Source organism: Pelmatolapia mariae, linkage group LG12 (genome assembly GCF_036321145.2).
Source record: "Pelmatolapia mariae isolate MD_Pm_ZW linkage group LG12, Pm_UMD_F_2, whole genome shotgun sequence".
Classification (NCBI taxonomy): Eukaryota; Metazoa; Chordata; class Actinopteri; order Cichliformes; family Cichlidae; genus Pelmatolapia; species Pelmatolapia mariae.
Genome location: NC_086237.1, coordinates 27,110,019 through 27,128,017, shown reverse-complemented (window position 1 = coordinate 27,128,017; position 17,999 = coordinate 27,110,019). Strand labels below are relative to the sequence as shown.

At 38.2% G+C, this 17,999-nt stretch overlaps 1 pseudogene; it reads left to right on the top strand.

Annotated features, from left to right (window-relative positions):
* The first annotated feature begins 1,773 nt into the window (after window positions 1–1,773).
* Window positions 1,774–3,814, top strand: LOC134638297 (macrophage-expressed gene 1 protein-like; annotated as a pseudogene).
* Window positions 3,815–17,999: the final 14,185 nt, after the last annotated feature.

Sequence of the window (17,999 nt, the reverse complement as noted above, 5' to 3'; positions counted from 1 at the left end):
GCATTGCTGTTCTTCCTCTCGAGGGTGGCACAACCAGTTATTAGGTTTAGGGATCAATTTCCTTTTTTTATATTTGGTCATGTATTTTTGGATTATTTTCCTATCTTAAATCATCATTTAATAAATACTTTTCATCCCACTTAGTGTGAGAGCATTTCGGTGGTGGTGATTAGAATTATATTTGCTAGATATTAACACAGAAGACAACAGGAGAGTGTGCAGAAGGTGTTGTATTGGTAACTACAACAACAACAACCACAACCATAATAATAACTATAAAAGTAATGCAACAGCATGAAAAAGTATATAAGCAATAAGTGTTTTAAGCATGTTTGGTGGACAGTATTGCAGCAGTGACAAAAGCACTCAGTAATTCATAAAACCTAAAATAACAAGCCTGTTTTGAAAGTGTAGGGAGTAAAAAGTAGAGATATTTGTTTCAAGTGGGTCCTTTTTATCACACTTTCCATTAATTTAAAAGTGATGTCTGGATTATTCCAAGTTGGTGTGTATTTGTATAGAAAGTGCATGGTGTTTAGTTCTTTCCACCAAGCTACCAGAGCTGTGCTATCGTGAACTATTAAAGCACTTTATTCTTAAAGTACAGGCCTACGCGCTGTCAGTGTTGTGTGCTGCACAATAACATTCAATATTTAGTATTTACTGTTACTTACAGTTATCTAGGTTATTCCTGTGGTCCCCATATTTTGTTGCTCTGTGTCACTTTTGCTTGTTTTCTTTTGCTTTTTTTTGTTTGTTTCAACAGGTGATCCAGTTGATTTTTAAATGTCTTCTCTCACTGTCCCCCAGTCATGTCTGTCCTGTCTGAAATAACTTAAAATAAAATAAAGGTCAATCAAATGGACCAGCTGTAATGATCCACTTGGTAAAATAAATCCCTTGGCCTTCAGACAATAATTCTGATCGCTAAAGTACCAAACGAGACAGGCCAAAAGAAAGGGGGGGGGGAGTACAGACCTAATTGTTGTGGTGGGGCAACTGTGTGTGTGTACAGCAACTGTGAGAAGTGTTGAGTAAAGATACTGAAAGGTGTAGAAATGTCATCGGGTCTGCCCTGGTTTATTGCAGTTGTCTTTCCTAGATTTTTCAAAAGTAGAACTGTAGAAGGACCAGACATGGCTATAGTATGTGTTGCTTGCAATTGTTCTTTATTTAACCTTTTACCCAGTGCAATGTTGGCACTGTCACAGTTTTCAGCTGCTCTGACCTGCTCTGATCTGCTCAGCCCAGGCATAATTAGGATAATGGGTTCCAGCTGTTTTCGTCAACCTCCTCTTACACCATGCCCTCACCCCACTGCTTCACCCCCTCCCTTTTCACCTTACCACAAGAACTAAAAGGTTTACTGATAAGGAATTTCTTCAACACAGGCCTTGACCACACACTTTTAGAGAAAAATAATTCATATCAATATTTTTATTTTTTATTTTCACTGTTCAGTATCAGTGTTTTTGTTCTTTTTTTTATCCATCGGCTTTCCTTGTGTTTTATTCTTTTAGCAACTCATTTCGCTCATCCACCCCAGCCCAGCTTTGGCAGATGGCTGCCAGATAAGGCTTTGGCTCAAAGATTCCATGGGACTTTCCAGTAAGAAACATTCAAAGCCATTGTCAGTTGACTGAGAAACAACTGCTTTATTGTGACATAAACTATGAAGGAATGGGGTAGATGACACACATACACAAAGAGTAGAAGGGACTTGGTCAAAGCTCTATATATGCAGTGGTGCTGGTGCTCACTTCAACAGTGATCATGGAAAGAGCAGTGACCCTCCTGGCTCTCTCTTTCCTTCATGTCTGCTCTTCAGTACCTGTGAGCCGTCCAACAAACTGGCTCAGACAATGCCGTGAGTCTACCAACCTCTCCATCACTGCACTGGAGGTGCTGCCAGGTGGAGGATGGGACAATCTGCGAAACATGGACATGGGTCGAGTCATGAACCTCAGCTACTTCCAGTGCCAGACCACTGAGGACGGGCTCTACCTTATCCCAGATGAAGTTTTTGTCATCCCTCACAAAGAGACAGGTGTTTTAACCAGCTCAGAGATAATCAGGTCCTGGCTTGAGCAGAAAAGTTCGACGTCTGAAAGCATTAATGCAGACATATCCTTCCTCACAGTTCTCAATGGTAAATTTTCTAGTGAGAACAAAAGAATGAAAACCCATCAGGTCAGAGACTCTTCAACCACAGCCAGAGTTTTTTCAGATATTTTAGTGTAAAATGAAACACAAGTGCCTCAGTTGGGATACTTCTTCATTAGAGCACGTCTAAACATTTTTTTGTGTAAGAAGTACTCTGCCATCATTCCTTTAAAATTTAGTTGCTAAAATATAATAAATGGCATAACATAGTTTTTTCTTTATTAGTCCATTTTAACTAATGTGTAGCATAAATGCTAAAAATATATTTGGGTTAGGAATAAAAAAATGAGATTCAAGATTTATTCAAAAACATATGGGATATGGTAAATTAATTACATATTAATGATAAAAAATACTGCAGTTAAAAATAATAATATTGTAATCCTCTCTTTCAAAGGTTCGTAACTTCATCTACACAGTTAAGGTTTATCCAGACTTCACTCTGGACACACGGTTTGCTCAGCAAGTCAGAGACATCGCAGATGCGATTGAGAACAACCAGACTAAAAATGCGGACTATCTCTCAGAGATGATGGTGCTGGACTATGGGACTCATGTCATCACTAGTGTGGATGCTGGGGCGGCTTTGGTGCAGGAGGACTATCTCCGTTCCTCTTATGTGTCAGACAGCCAGTCAGAAAGTTCTTCTGTGAAAGCACAGGCTGGATTAAACTTTTTTGATAAACTAAAGTTTGACATTAGCAGTCAAAGTGACCAACAGAGCTCATCACTTCAAACATATCAGTCCAACATTACATACTCTCTCATTCAAAGCCACGGAGGCGCACCCTTTTATCCTGGCATCACTCTTCAGAAGTGGCAGGAAAGTACCAGAAACAACCTTGTTGCCATTGATCGTTCAGGATTTCCTCTGCACTATTTCATAAACACCAACACTCTCACTGAGCTGCCACATCCTACGATTGGAAAAGTTGCTCTTAAAGTCAGTCAGGCTGTAGAGCGTTACTACAACATCAATACTTGCCCCGGATGTGTTGATGTCAACTCCAAGAACTTCAACTTCCAGGCTAACGTGGATGATAATTCCTGTGAGGGTCCTGCTACAAACCTCAGTTTTGGTGGTGTCTACCAAGAGTGTGTTAAAATCAGCTCAGATGCAGATCCACTTTGTGATGCCCTTGCCCAGACAAACCCAGATATAGGTAACTTCTCCTGTCGTGCACCTTACTCACCAACTTTACTGAGGTCAGAGGTGAGACAACAAAGCTACCCTAAGTATGAATGTTACGAGGAAAGTTATTCCTGTGGTTTATTTTGGTTGTCAACTTGTAACAACAAACGGTGTCAGGATGTAAACTATGTTCGTTCTGCTCGCATCAACACCTACTGGTGCTCTGTAAATGGACAGGCTCCAGAAAACTCAGGATATCTGTTTGGAGGCATATACAGCCCCTCGCTCCTGAACCCCCTCACGAAAAGCAAAAGCTGCCCTCCAAATTTCATTCCACTAAAGTTCCTCTCAGATGGTGAGGTGATCTGTGTGAGTAATGACTATGAGACAGGTACCAGATTCTCAGTACTATTCGGAGGTCTCTTCAGCTGTCAGTCAACCCAGAAGAAATCCAGGAATTTATTCAGAATTTTCATCCTGAACTTAATCAGATGTCTAGTGGAGAAAAGGCAGGTGTAGCTTTTGGGGTGATCGGTATGATACTGCTGGTGGCCATAGTGGCAGTTTTCTTGGTGAAAAGAAGGAGGAGGATGTCAGGGTTTAGAACTATGAGAGGTTATGAGAAAATACCTGAAGAGGCTGAGATGGATACACAACAAGATGTAATAAGAACGTAATACCTTGATCAACTAGATACAAAGATTATAGTAATGTGACTCTATTGGTTGTTATGCTTCTTACAGCACTGAAAAAATGTTAAGAGCTTCTATTTTGGATCAGCCTTTACAGTTTTTTTTTTTGTGTGTTTTGTACTCGAGAACTTGACTCCTTTCAAAGCAAAAAGAAGGTGAAGAGATTTTCAAAGTTAACAGTAAGCCCAATGGCTCCCCCTTGAGGTCAATATGTACATACAATGTTTTATATAAAATTCTATTTTTGCTTCAATAAAAGAATTTTGTGCATGATTTTCACACTGCTTGCAATAAACCATGTATAATTCATAACCGAAGAACACTTTACTTTTAATTTCACAATGTCTAAATACAAAGTATATCATTATTTTTGTATTTAGATGCTGTTTGCATAATGTACCAGTTACTAAGATCTCTGGGATGCTTTTTTAAAGTTGACTTAAATAAGAGCTAGACTGGTTTTTAATTCATTGGAAAGTCTAACTCTGAGTCTTGTCTACAGTAATTGTCAAAAACTAGTTTTACTTGTTATTATCGGTTGTCTCCCTGGCCCTTTATCTGATTTTTCACACTTTTTAATCAGATTTAACACGCAGGTAAAATCATTATTGTAACTTTTTTGGTTTTGGATCATTTGACCAAACCAAGGATATTTTGCCTGATAATTATTTGTATCTTAACTTTACTGTATTAAGAGCTAAAACCTCAAAAAAGTGGACACAAGCAAACAGAAACTAGAGTTTAACGAGCCTAATTGGACAAATGCCTGGTTCCAAAAAGTTGATTCTGTTCATCTGGGCGTAGCGTTTTCAGTGGGAGAAATGTTTCATCACTCATCCAAGTGACTTCTTCACCCTCAGCTGACTACAGTAGTAATATGATGGCAGCAATCCAAGATGGCGGCCAACCAAACCGGTTTGAGAACGGTTTGACCGGTTTCGTGTGTGTGCGCATGCGCGTTCAGGTCGTGGGGTATGCGAGTTCATGTGTGGAAACACACAGGGCGTTAGAGAGGTTATATGAGTTCATAGGTTTTTAACTTGATTTAAACAAACCATAGGGTTTTAAATTAAACTATTTTTATCACTTTGGTATGTCTCAGCATTCAGTTATGCAGACATATGTGTCCTTAAGAGCAATTCTTTGTTTTGCGGGCGGAAAGGAAGGCGTTTTGCTTCGCAGTGCGCAGCCGGGATGCTTTTTATTTACATCTAGTCAAAAGTGTTACTAATTGTGTTTTAATCACACTCATTTTATGATTCTGATGTCTCCTCATGCTGCTATGCAACCATTTTATTTTAAAAAACGGCACAAATGGGAATTTCTTCTGTACGGGTAATTTCAGCCTGTTCACAAGCGTTTCATTTAATAAAACCACTAGTTTTAATTTAACTAGTTTTTACGCATCTACTGGGGCTTCTTTCACTGTTTGATGCGATCATTTTATTTAAAAATCGGGATTTCAGAATGTTGATCCAAGAGGGAGATGGAGCCAGCTAGTTTTTTCAACACCGTAAATGGTCACAAATAACATTCAGCCCTTTAGAAAATAAATGTTATAAGCAGGCAGTATCGCTCTTTTCAAACTAATCATCTTTTAATCACACTAATTTTATGATTCTGATGTCTCCTCATGCTGCTATGCAACCATTTTATTTTAAAAAACGGCACAAATGGGAATTTCTTCTGTACGGGTAATTTCAGCCTGTTCACAAGCGTTTCATTTAATAAAACCACTAGTTTTAATTTAACTAGTTTTTACGCATCTACAGGGGCTTCTTTCACTGTTTGATGCGATCATTTTATTTAAAAATCGGGATTTCAGAATGTTGATCCAAGAGGGAGATGGAGCCAGCTAGTTTTTTCAACACCGTAAATGGTCACAAATAACATTCAGCCCTTTAGAAAATAAATGTTATAAGCAGGCAGTATCGCTCTTTTCAAACTAATCATCTTTTAATCACACTCATTTTGTGATTCTGATGTCACAGCATGCAGCGATGCAAGCATTTTATTTTAAAAACGGAACAAATGCGAATTTCTTCTGAATGGGCAATGTCAGCCTGTTCACAAGCGTTTCATTTAATAAAACCACTAGTTTTAATTTAACTAGTTTTTACGCATCTACAGGGGCTTCTTTCACGGGTTGATGCGATCATTTTATTTTAAAATCGGAATGTTGATCTAAGAGGGAGACAGAGCCAGCTAGTTTTTAACTATAGGCCTGCTTCTAAAACACGTTGCACATGATGTCACCCTTTCCCCCAAAGCAACCAGTATCACTGTTTTCAAACTAATCGTCTTTTAATCACACTCATTTTGTGATTCTGACAATGTCTCAGCATGCAGCGATGCATGCCTTTTATTTTAAAAACGGATGAAACGGGCATTTCTTCTGTACGGGTAATTTCAGCCTGTTCACAAGCGTTTCATTTAATAAAACAACTAGTTTTTAATCTAACTAGTTTTACGCATGTACTGGGGTTTCTTTCACGGATTGATGCAATCATTTTATTTAAAAATCGGGATTTTGGAATGTTGAACTAAGAGGGAGACAGAGCCAGCTAATTTTTCAACACAGTAAATGGTCACAAATAACATTCAGTCCTTTAGAAAATAAATAGGCCTGCTTCTAAAACACGCTGCACATGATGTCACCTTTTCCCCCAAAGCAACCAGTATCGCTCTTTTCAAATTAATCCTGTTTTAATCACACTCATTTTGTGATTCTGACAATGTCTCAGCTTGCAGCGATGCATGCCTTTTATTTTAAAAACGGATCAAACGGGCATTTCTTCCGTAAGGGGTTTCATGGTTTCAGAGTAGTTTTTAACACAACAGATGGTCGCAAATAACATTCAGCCCTTTAGAAAATAAACGCTGCAGTGATACTGCAGTCGCACAGACACGCTCAGTCTTTTCAACAGCCGGTTAATTGTTTGAAATTTTTCAGGATTGCAAAAGCCCACTGCCGGTATCATTTAATTGTTGTGATTGCTTAGGAAAAGGTAAAAGCCGACAGGTGTACCGGTCATGCAAGTTCTCGCCTATTTTCTGAAGTAGCCAGCAACAGCGGACCCTTACGCCTATCTTGGCCAGTTACACCGGAGCTCAGCAACTGCGTGCCCCACCCTCATTGTTTTAAACTTGCACAGCAAGGTGATGCCCTGCAGGTGTATCGCCCCCAGACTTATCGGTCCCCCATCTATGGTTTTTGGAAACGCCTGTTCCTATATGAAGCGTTCCTCAGAGCGTGGGACCCTCGCCATTTCGCGTCAGGACCAGCGTTGGTGCAGACCATTTTCTACCCACACAGAGCATTTCTGACAGGCTGGCGTTGCTTATGCATAAGAGAAAAGCAACAATACAACGCGGTTCTCTGCTCCAAGACATTGCGGGTCCTTTACCACGGTAAGCAAGTGTGTTAACCTTCATAAATGTCTGTCTGGCAGCGCAGATTATTCAAACGTGACTCATTTGTTGTCCAAAAACATTTCCTCTAAATTTGCAAAGTTACTGATTTAAAAATATATTTTTTTCGAATTTTTAGTTGGATGTCAAACATATGATAGACTCTTGAGCATATTTGTATAGCAAAATTCACAGTGGTATAACTATAAAAGATGCCCAACTGTGCACCAATGCACTCTAATGCAAGCCTTTAAACTGCATGCTGATAAGTGCATGAAGTATACCTCAATAGCTGAAAAGAGTCTGCATCCATAATTTGTGGATCTATTGATTTGTTTTTAATGTGGCACTTTTTTCACGAACTGCAGATGATGAAATCCTCTTTATTTGAGAAAGTGTCCCTAAGCTACTGCGGCTCATACTTACTGAGTTCCCTAGCTACTTCTTTACTATGTCAGTAAACTTTTTGAACAAGGCAGGTATCGTCGATTTAAAGACACATCTTAATTGAAGCAAAGGCAAAAAATTGGAATGAATTTTATGTGACTGTTCATATTAAATCCATCAAAGAGTGAAAATCCAAAAAGCTGCTGCAGTCCTTTGTATTAATGATCTCTCTCTCTCTCTCTCTCTGTGTGTGTGTGTGTGCAATGCTGCGTGTGCTACTATGTGAGTGCGTGTGTGTGAGTGCGTGCTCGCAGAACGAAGGTCATGACAGGAGCTTTTTTTTTTTTTTTTTTGAATGCATCTCCAACCAGCTTTTTTTTTTTTTTTTTGTTTTTTAACAAGAAGTGTAGCTCATACATTGCAATAAATGCATTCTGCTACATCTGCTAACGAGAGAACATGTTTTTTCATCATAAAGACTGTGATATGAAGCATTGTTAAAGTGTCACCTCAGTAATGCTGCTGAGTGTTGACTCATTGTGTGGATGCCCTCAAAGGCATCCACACTATTGAGTTCCTGTTTCTCTTTAAACTTTATTGTGTGGATGCCTGAGGCATCCACACTATTGAGTTCCTGTTTTTCTTTATTCTTTATTGTGTGGATGCTGGAAGCATCCACACTACTGAGTTCCTGTTTCTCTTTATTCTTTATTCCACCATAATCTAGTTGCTACCCCGTTTTTTGGCACTTAACTACTCCCTCAGTTTTCAGCCGATTTTCTCAGTTCAAACTCTAAACTGTTCTGCTCTTTCTGCTAATTCCAGCTATGACTTTTGGTGTTTATTACTATTATACTTTTTAAAATATTACACTTTTTTCCTTTAATTTGTCCCATTGAAATGAATGGAAAACTTCCACAATTCTGCTAAAACTTGCTTGGTTTTGAAACTTAACTGCTTCCTCATACTTTCACCTAGAAACTCCATTCAAACTTTAAAATGTTCTCAGATTATTGGGCTATTCCTGTGTGATTCAGCTTTTTCAGCTCTTCTACCGTTTTAATCTTATCTCTCTTTAAGTTTTCAGTTCCAAAATTGTGATTTTTCAGAAAATACATGCGTTGCTATGGTTGCTATGCAATTAACTCAGAGTGTGTGCTGGTCTGTTCTGAATTTTCTCTTCATGTCTAAACAACTTCTTGCTACTCGCTCAATTTCCACTCAACCTCCACAAATTATACATCAAAACGTAGGTATTTTTGCTGGCTTTCAGACAATGTTACTATCTTTATTGTGAGATTTACCTTTTTTTTGCAATTTGCCTCGAAGTGACACATAGTCTGGTTACTTCCCATTCAAAGTGTATGGGGAGGTTTTGAAATTCAGAGCTGAAATTCTGTAACGGGAGGCATTTTGAAATCGCCATTTTTTTTTCATTACAAATTTAAACACTATCACAGACCAGTCATTTATATTGATCATTTATTACAATTCTGCAAAGTTTTATAATTTTAGCAGCTTTTCTAATATGGACCGAAATACATACAAGTACCCAGCCTAATGAAGCAGACAGAGGCAATAGCTCTGATTGGTGAATTTGAGCAGAATCAGGTTGTTCTTTCATTTCATTTCTTTATTTATTTCACACATGGTTCATCGTGTTTCTTTTTCTACATACAGAACCTTCTGCCTCTTTTCAGCAGAAATTCTGCCTCTTTTCAGCAGAAATTCTGCTCATTCACCTCTTTTCAGCGCAACGTTCTGCTTCTTTGCCTCTTTTCAGCAGAAATTCTGCTGATTCATCTCTTTTCAGCGCAACGTTCTGCTTCTTTGCCTCTTTTCTGCAGAAATTCTGCTGATTCATCTCTTTTCTGCTCATTTCAGCCTTTTCACCTTTTTCAATGCTTTCATCTTTTTCAAATCATAGAGTTCAAATCAAAATATAGTATTTTTACCAAAGCATTGTATTTGTACGGAGTACAGTATTTCTGCCAAATCATAGAATTACCGCAATTTCATAGTATTTTGAGGAATCCCTTTTGTTATAGTATTACTTCTAAGTCATAGTATTTCTGCTTTGTCATAGTATTTGTACTGAAACATTGTATTTCTGCCAAATCATAGTATTACTGCTATTTCATAGTATTTGAGTGAAATTACAGTGTTTCTGCAAAAACATTGTATTTCTGCTACTGTATTTCCGCTGTATTACGTAGTGGCAAAGTAGGAGGCTGACTGTTACTAAGTGCATCAGTGTACTTAGGTCATCTCTTGTGTTGGAGTGCCCTCTTGTGGCGCCTTTTGGGTAGTGCCTTACTAAATGTGAAAATGTGAACACTGCAAAGAAGTGGTATCAGACTGGTTTGTAGTGGAGGAATTTGTTGCCAGTTTCTTTCATCTTTAATCCGTATTCATGTTGTAATGTAGTAACTTTTGTAGCACAAATACCACAATATGGCAGAAATACTATGTTTTGGCACAAATACTTTGATTTGGTATACTTTAGCTTCTTCACCCTTTTTCAGCAAAGTTTTCATTTTTTATCACCCCTTTTCAGCACAAATTCCAGGTTTTTTGGCTGTTTTCAGAAAAAAAAACCTCTTTTCAGCAGAAACTCTGCTGATTCACCTCTTTTCTGCAAAATTTTCAGCCTTTTCACCTCTTATTAGCACAAATCTCAGCTGTTTTCAGGAAAAACTCTTTTCTGCAGAAATTCTGCTGATTCATCTCTTTTCTGCAAAATTTTCAGCCTTTCCCCTCTTATCAGCACAATTCTCAGCAGCTTCTGCTAATTTCAACAGAATTGTCAGTCTGTCCACCTCTTCTTTGTGAGGATGAGTTTGGGTCAGTGAGATGAGTAGCTGCCTTGAAACTAGGAGGGCCAGGTTCGAATCCTGGTCAGGGCGACATTTTTTTTTTTCACCACCATACAACTTTTTGCAACTTTTCATCTTTTTCAGCTTTTCAGCAGACAGCTTCAGCGTTAAGGCATGAAATAGCAGTAATACTATGATTTGGCAGAAATACTGTACTTCGTACAAATACAATGCTGTGGAATTTCTGCAGAAATTCTGCTGATTCATCTCTTTTCTGCAAAATCTTCAGCCTTTTCACCTTTTTCAATGCTTTCATCTTTTTCAAATCATAGAGCTCAAATCAAAATATAGTATTTGTACGATGTACAGTATTTCTGCCAAATCATAGAATTACTGCAATTTCTTAGTATTTTGAGGAATCCCTTTTGTTATAGTATTACTTCTAAGTCATAGTATTTCTGCCAAATCATAGTATTTGTACTGAAACATAGTATTTCTGCCAAATCATACTATTACAGATATACATAGTCATAGTGTACATAGGTCATCTCTTGTGTTGGAGTGCCCTCTTGTGGCACCTTTTGGGTAGTGCCTTAGTAAATGTGAACACTGCAAAGAAGTGGTATCAGACTGGTTTGTAGTGGAGGAATTTTTTGCCAGTTTCTTTCATCTTTAATCCGTATTCATGTTGTAATGTAGTAACTTTTGTGGCACAAATACCACAATATGGTAGAAATACTTTGTTTAAGCACAAATACTTTGATTTGGTATACTTTAGCTTCTTCACCCCTTTTAAGCAAAATTGTCATTTTTTTCACCCCTTTTCAGCACAAATCCCAGCTTATCCACCTCTTCTGCAAAATTTTCAGCCTTTTCACCTCTTATTAGCACAAATCTCAGCTGTTTTCAGAAAAAACACTTTTGAGCAGAAATTCTGCTGATTCATCTCTTTTCAGCGCAACGTTCTGCTTCTTTACCTCTTTTCAGCAGAAATTCTGCTGATTCACCTCTTTTCTGCAAAATTTTCAGCCTTTTCTCCTCTTATTAGCACAACTCTCAGCAGCTTCTGCTCATTTCAGCAGAATTGTCCGTCTCTCCACCTCTTCTTTTTGAGAGTGACTTTGGCTTAGTGAGATGAGTAGCTGCCTTGAGACTAAGAGGGCCAGGTTCGAATCCTGCTCAGCGCGACGTTTTTTTTTTCACCACCATACAACTTTTTGCAACTTTTCATCTTTTTCAGCTTTTCAGCAGACAGCTTCGGCGTTAAGGCATCCACACTGCATTTTCGCAGGAAATGCAAATTTTTCTAGTTTCTTTTTAAATACATGACTTAAAACACTAAAATCTAATTTCAGGGGTTTATTTTAAGTTTACAGAATATAACAGCTGGTAAGACGATGAGTTTTACTTTTCACTGTCCGTGTTATGTTGTAGTATCCATTGTCATGTATGCTACTTTGCTCTGTGGACTGTAAAATGTTTCATTGTATTCATGAAATAAACCAGACTTTCAATGTCTGAATCTTTTACCGTTTTTTCTGCTTTTGTTCACCCCAAGTTGACAAAACCCACAGACATCCTGAGTTAACTCACTAAAATGTGGAGCAATCTCAGTGTATTTAGCTGCTTTTACCCTAAACACAATCAGCTGACTGAGAGAAATGTCTGTAGCCCTCACTTTGGTCATTATGAATGTTGAAGGAGATTTGTTCCATAGACACCTTATACTAGTGTTTCCTACACTTAATCCAACACTACTATGTTCTATTTAAATCCAGATTTCTTTTATAGCGTGCAATGAAATTTGTTAAACCATCGCTTAATGGGACAGAAGTACAAGTTGCTCTTTACTAGCACATTGTAGATAAGTTTATTGCTGGACAATACAGCTAGCAGCCTCACATTCTCTTTAGATTTTTGAAGTTTTGTGTGTAATGGTTTAGTCTCTCACACCTTACCCTTTTCTCACCAGTATCACAACAGTATGACTCTCAAAGTGCGGCTCAGTAAACAAACAAGGACTCTGAATTCAGAACAGAAATATACAGTTGGAAGATTAATGATTGCATTTTTTTTATGATGCTTAGTAAACTACCCCCTCTTCTTCTTCTCTGTGTTGATGTTGTTCATGTGCGTGTGCGTGCGTGTGTGTGAATGCCTTAGAAGTCAAAGTATACATTAGCCATACTTACAAAAAACATTTTTTAATTTCATTTAGAAGTGAGATTCTAAGTTGTAAGAAGAAATCTTATGCTCAGCCAGGAGTATGTTTCCCCACTTTCACAATGCTAAGATGTCAAATCCGTGATCCAACAGATGGTTTGTCACACGCGGGCAAGAAGGGCAAGCCATCCCTTACTCACACAACCTTACACACTATAGATTTTTAAAGTTCTTTTGTACAACGGTTTAGCCACAGTTATAACTTCTACTTTTGATAAAGATCACTCCCTCGGCATATTTCACAAGAAATAAAGCATCTTTACTGGGATATTTATTGTCAAACTATACGATTTTCCAAATGTGTGTGGAGTAAAATGTTGTGACCAAGAATCATTCAGGATTAACAACACAAACTGTTTTGATAGCAGAAACAGTCTGCCTTATAGTTCCCATACTTTACTGCTAGTTTTACAAACACATTCTTCTTCATGTCTGTTTACATGGTTTTTATGAAACTGGTTTTCAATAGTACAACCAACGTCTAATTTTTCCCTGCTCCCCAGTATAAATGCAAGAATTCTGCAGGTTTTATTGAAACTGTCACAATTTAACACTCAACGCCATAAACAGAGTTGATCCATGTCTCTATGGACACTGTTTCATACATCGAAAGCTCTGAAAATCACTTTTAAAGTAATGTAGAACATGATCTCTCTCACTCTCAGCATCTCTAAAAACCCCACCAAACTGACAATCACCTCTAAACAAGGGGGTTAAGTTTATAGGGGTTTTTTTTTGTTTGTTTGTTTTGTTTTTTATCAGGTGCAACACCATGTAACGCATGGATGTTAGACTCTTTTACCAGACCATGTTGCTAGCCCAACCACCAGGCTCAGGGTTTCTGAGCTCTAACCATGGCTGCCAAATGTGTCTCTGACCCTCTTGTGCCTTTTCACCACCAGACTAAGTTAGTAGTCTCACCTACCAATATTATTTTATTATAGCACACTATTCAGCTTGGTTACTACTTTGACTTTCTTACTTTGAGCACATTTCTGAGCCCATACATTATCAAACTTTTACTTGAGTATTTCTGACACTACTTTTTACTTAAGTAAAAAATGCCCGTACTATCGGTATATAAAGCTGTCTGTAATTCTTGAACAGTTCATGCAAAAATTATAAATTAAACCTGCACCACAGCTAGCTCTTTTTAATAACCAATAACAGGTGTATTTCTTAGATCTACTGATACAGCCAAAACACTCTGCTTGTATAATGCCATATTCTCTCCCAGCGTACCCTTGTCTCACAACAGGGTGATTCCCAAAGTACAACTCAATAAACAGAGACTCTAAAACCAGAACAGAAAGATAAAGTTGGAAGATCAAAGATTAAGGTTTGTGTTTTTATAGCATAAAGTAAACTGTCCCCTTGTCTTCTAGGCCTTGGCGTGCGTACCTTAGAAGTCAGATTATACATTAGTCATACTTCCAAAAACATTTTGAATTCCATTTATAACTGGGATGTCAAGCTGTTATCAGACAACTTATGCTCACCAGGAGCAAGTATCCCCAACTTCAAAACCTTAAAGTGTCAAATTCACAAACCCAACATGGGTTCATTCAACACAGGGGCCAGAAGTGCATGTCACCCTTTACTGACACACTGTAAATAAGTTCAATACTGGGCAACGCGGCTAACAGCCTTGGAAACGCTTTACATGAAATAAAACTTTTTAGAAAACCCTTTACAAGAATAAATGTGATGATGTGTTTTACCTGAATCAAATGTATTTGTTTGTTTACTTGAAATAAAACTTATTTTGGAAACCCTGTACATGAAGTAAAAAGTATCGTGTTGTAAGTTCTGGCATTAATATTTCCAGCTCAAGAGTCTATCATATGTTTGACATCCAACTAAAAATTCGAAAAAAATATATTTTTAAATCAGTAACTTTGCAAATTTAGAGGAAATGTTTTTGGACAACAAATGAGTCACGTTTGAATAATCTGCGCTGCCAGACAGACATTTATGAAGGTTAACACACTTGCTTACCGTGGTAAAGGACCCGCAATGTCTTGGAGCAGAGAACCGCATTGAGAAAAGCAACAAGCTTTTCTCTTATGCATAAGCAACGCCAGCCTGTCAGAAACGCTCTGTGTGGGTAGAAAATGGTCTGCACCAACGCTGGTCCTGACGCGAAATGGCGAGGGTCCCACGCTCTGAGGAACGCTTCATATAGGAACAGGCGTTTCCAAAAACCATAGATGGGGGACCGATAAGTCTGGGGGCGATACACCTGCAGGGCATCGCCTTGCTGTGCAAGTTTAAAACAATGAGGGTGGGGCACGCAGTTGCTGAGCTCCGGTGTAACTGGCCAAGATAGGCGTAAGGGTCCGCTGTTGCTGGCTACTTCAGAAAATAGGCGAGAACTTGCATGACTGGTACATCTGCGGGGCTTTTACCTTTTCCTAAGCAATCACAATAATTAAATGATACCGGCAGTGGGCTTTTGCAATCCTGAAAAATTTCAAACAATTAACCGGCTGTTGAAAAGACTGAGCGTGTCTGTGCGACTGCAGTATCACTGCAGCGTTTATTTTCTAAAGGGCTGAATGTTATTTGCGACCATCTGTTGTGTTAAAAACTACTCTGAAACCATGAAACCCCTTACGGAAGAAATGCCCGTTTGATCCGTTTTTAAAATAAAAGGCATGCATCGCTGCATGCTGAGACATTGTCAGAATCACAAAATGAGTGTGATTAAAACAGGATTAATTTGAAAAGAGCGATACTGGTTGCTTTGGGGGAAAAGGTGACATCATGTGCAGCGTGTTTTAGAAGCAGGCCTATTTATTTTCTAAAGGACTGAATGTTATTTGTGACCATTTACTGTGTTGAAAAATTAGCTGGCTCTGTCTCCCTCTTAGTTCAACATTCCGAAATCCCGATTTTTAAATAAAATGATCGCATCAATCCGTGAAAGAAACCCCAGTACATGCGTAAAACTAGTTAGATTAAAAACTAGTTGTTTTATTAAATGAAACGCTTGTGAACAGGCTGAAATTACCCGTACAGAAGAAATGCCCGTTTGATCCGTTTTTAAAATAAAAGGCATGCATCGCTGCATGCTGAGACATTGTCAGAATCACAAAATGAGTGTGATTAAAAGACGATTAGTTTGAAAACAGTGATACTGGTTGCTTTGGGGGAAAGGGTGACATCATGTGCAACGTGTTTTAGAAGCAGGCCTATAGTTAAAAACTAGCTGGCTCTGTCTCCCTCTTAGATCAACATTCCGATTTTAAAATAAAATGATCGCATCAACCCGTGAAAGAAGCCCCTGTAGATGCGTAAAAACTAGTTAAATTAAAACTAGTGGTTTTATTAAATGAAACGCTTGTGAACAGGCTGACATTGCCCATTCAGAAGAAATTCGCATTTGTTCCGTTTTTAAAATAAAATGCTTGCATCGCTGCATGCTGTGACATCAGAATCACAAAATGAGTGTGATTAAAAGATGATTAGTTTGAAAAGAGCGATACTGCCTGCTTATAACATTTATTTTCTAAAGGGCTGAATGTTATTTGTGACCATTTACGGTGTTGAAAAAACTAGCTGGCTCCATCTCCCTCTTGGATCAACATTCTGAAATCCCGATTTTTAAATAAAATGATCGCATCAAACAGTGAAAGAAGCCCCAGTAGATGCGTAAAAACTAGTTAAATTAAAACTAGTGGTTTTATTAAATGAAACGCTTGTGAACAGGCTGAAATTACCCGTACAGAAGAAATTCCCATTTGTGCCGTTTTTTAAAATAAAATGGTTGCATAGCAGCATGAGGAGACATCAGAATCATAAAATTAGTGTGATTAAAACACAATTAGTAACACTTTTGACTAGATGTAAATAAAAAGCATCCCCGCTTTGTTAATGCCCACTGCGAAGCAAAACGCCTTCCTTTCCGCCCGCAAAACAAAGAATTGCTCTTAAGGACACATATGTCTGCATAACTGAATGCTGAGACATACCAAAGTGATAAAAATAGTTTAATTTAAAACCCTATGGTTTGTTTAAATCAAGTTAAAAACCTGTGAACTCATATAACCTCTCTAACGCCCTGTGTGTTTCCACACATGAACTCGCATACCCCACGACCTGAACGCGCATGCGCACACGCACGAAACCGGTCAAACCGTTCTCAAACCGGTTTGGTTGGCCGCCATCTTGGATTGCTGCCATCATATTACTACTGACTACCTTATAAACAGTACATTGCACAATGACTGAAACTAGCACTAGCACCACTTTGATCAGTAGTTGTTGATCAATGGTCATGAGAATTTACACATTAATGATTAAGGAATTCACCTCACAGCCCATTCTTCACTCAGTGGTGCTAGTTTCATTGTGCAAATGCACTGTTTATAAGGTTGGGGAAACCTGCAGTCAGCTGAGATTCAAGAATTCTTGAGTCTCAGCTGAATTAGAGACGAAATGTTTGTCCCACTGAAAACGTTACGTCCAGATGAACAAAATCAACCTTTTGGGTTACAAATCTAAAGTATCACATGTTTTTTTTATATGTTGATACTTTCTGTCTCTAAGGCCTACTATAAAAACTGGTGTAACTCTGAAAGTGCACTAGAGCACAGCAGACATTATATGGATCAGTCTTTATTTTATCATTGTATTCATTAATGGTATTTCTCTAACCATGTAGACTCCCTTTAGAAGGCAAACAAGGATCACAACTCACACTCCAACCCATTTTTAATCAGTCATTAACATTAGTCAAAGTCAAAGTCAGCTTTATTGTCAAAACCATATGTACAGATCATACACAGGAACTTGAAAGTGCAGTGCTCCCACGGACCTCAGTGCTTCACTAAAACAACATGAAAGATAAAAATCTTATATACACAGCAGTGTCCAACACAATTCAAGTGCTTGTGGGCAAGAGTTCATGTGAATCTGGGACGGGGTAATCAGTGAAGGCTGACATTAAAACAAACACAGGATTATTAGAGAGATCAAGGTCAGATCTCGCTTGTACATTTGCCTCAAATAAAACATTGAATTCAGTTTTACTTTATACTTTGTCATGGTCAGCAAAGAAACAGCCCTCACAAAAGACCTACCTAGATCAGGGTGTGTATGAAATTTTTTTCATGATACAACAAATGAATTTGTGCTAGATCTTTGACCTGATACAAAGCATATTTAATTGGA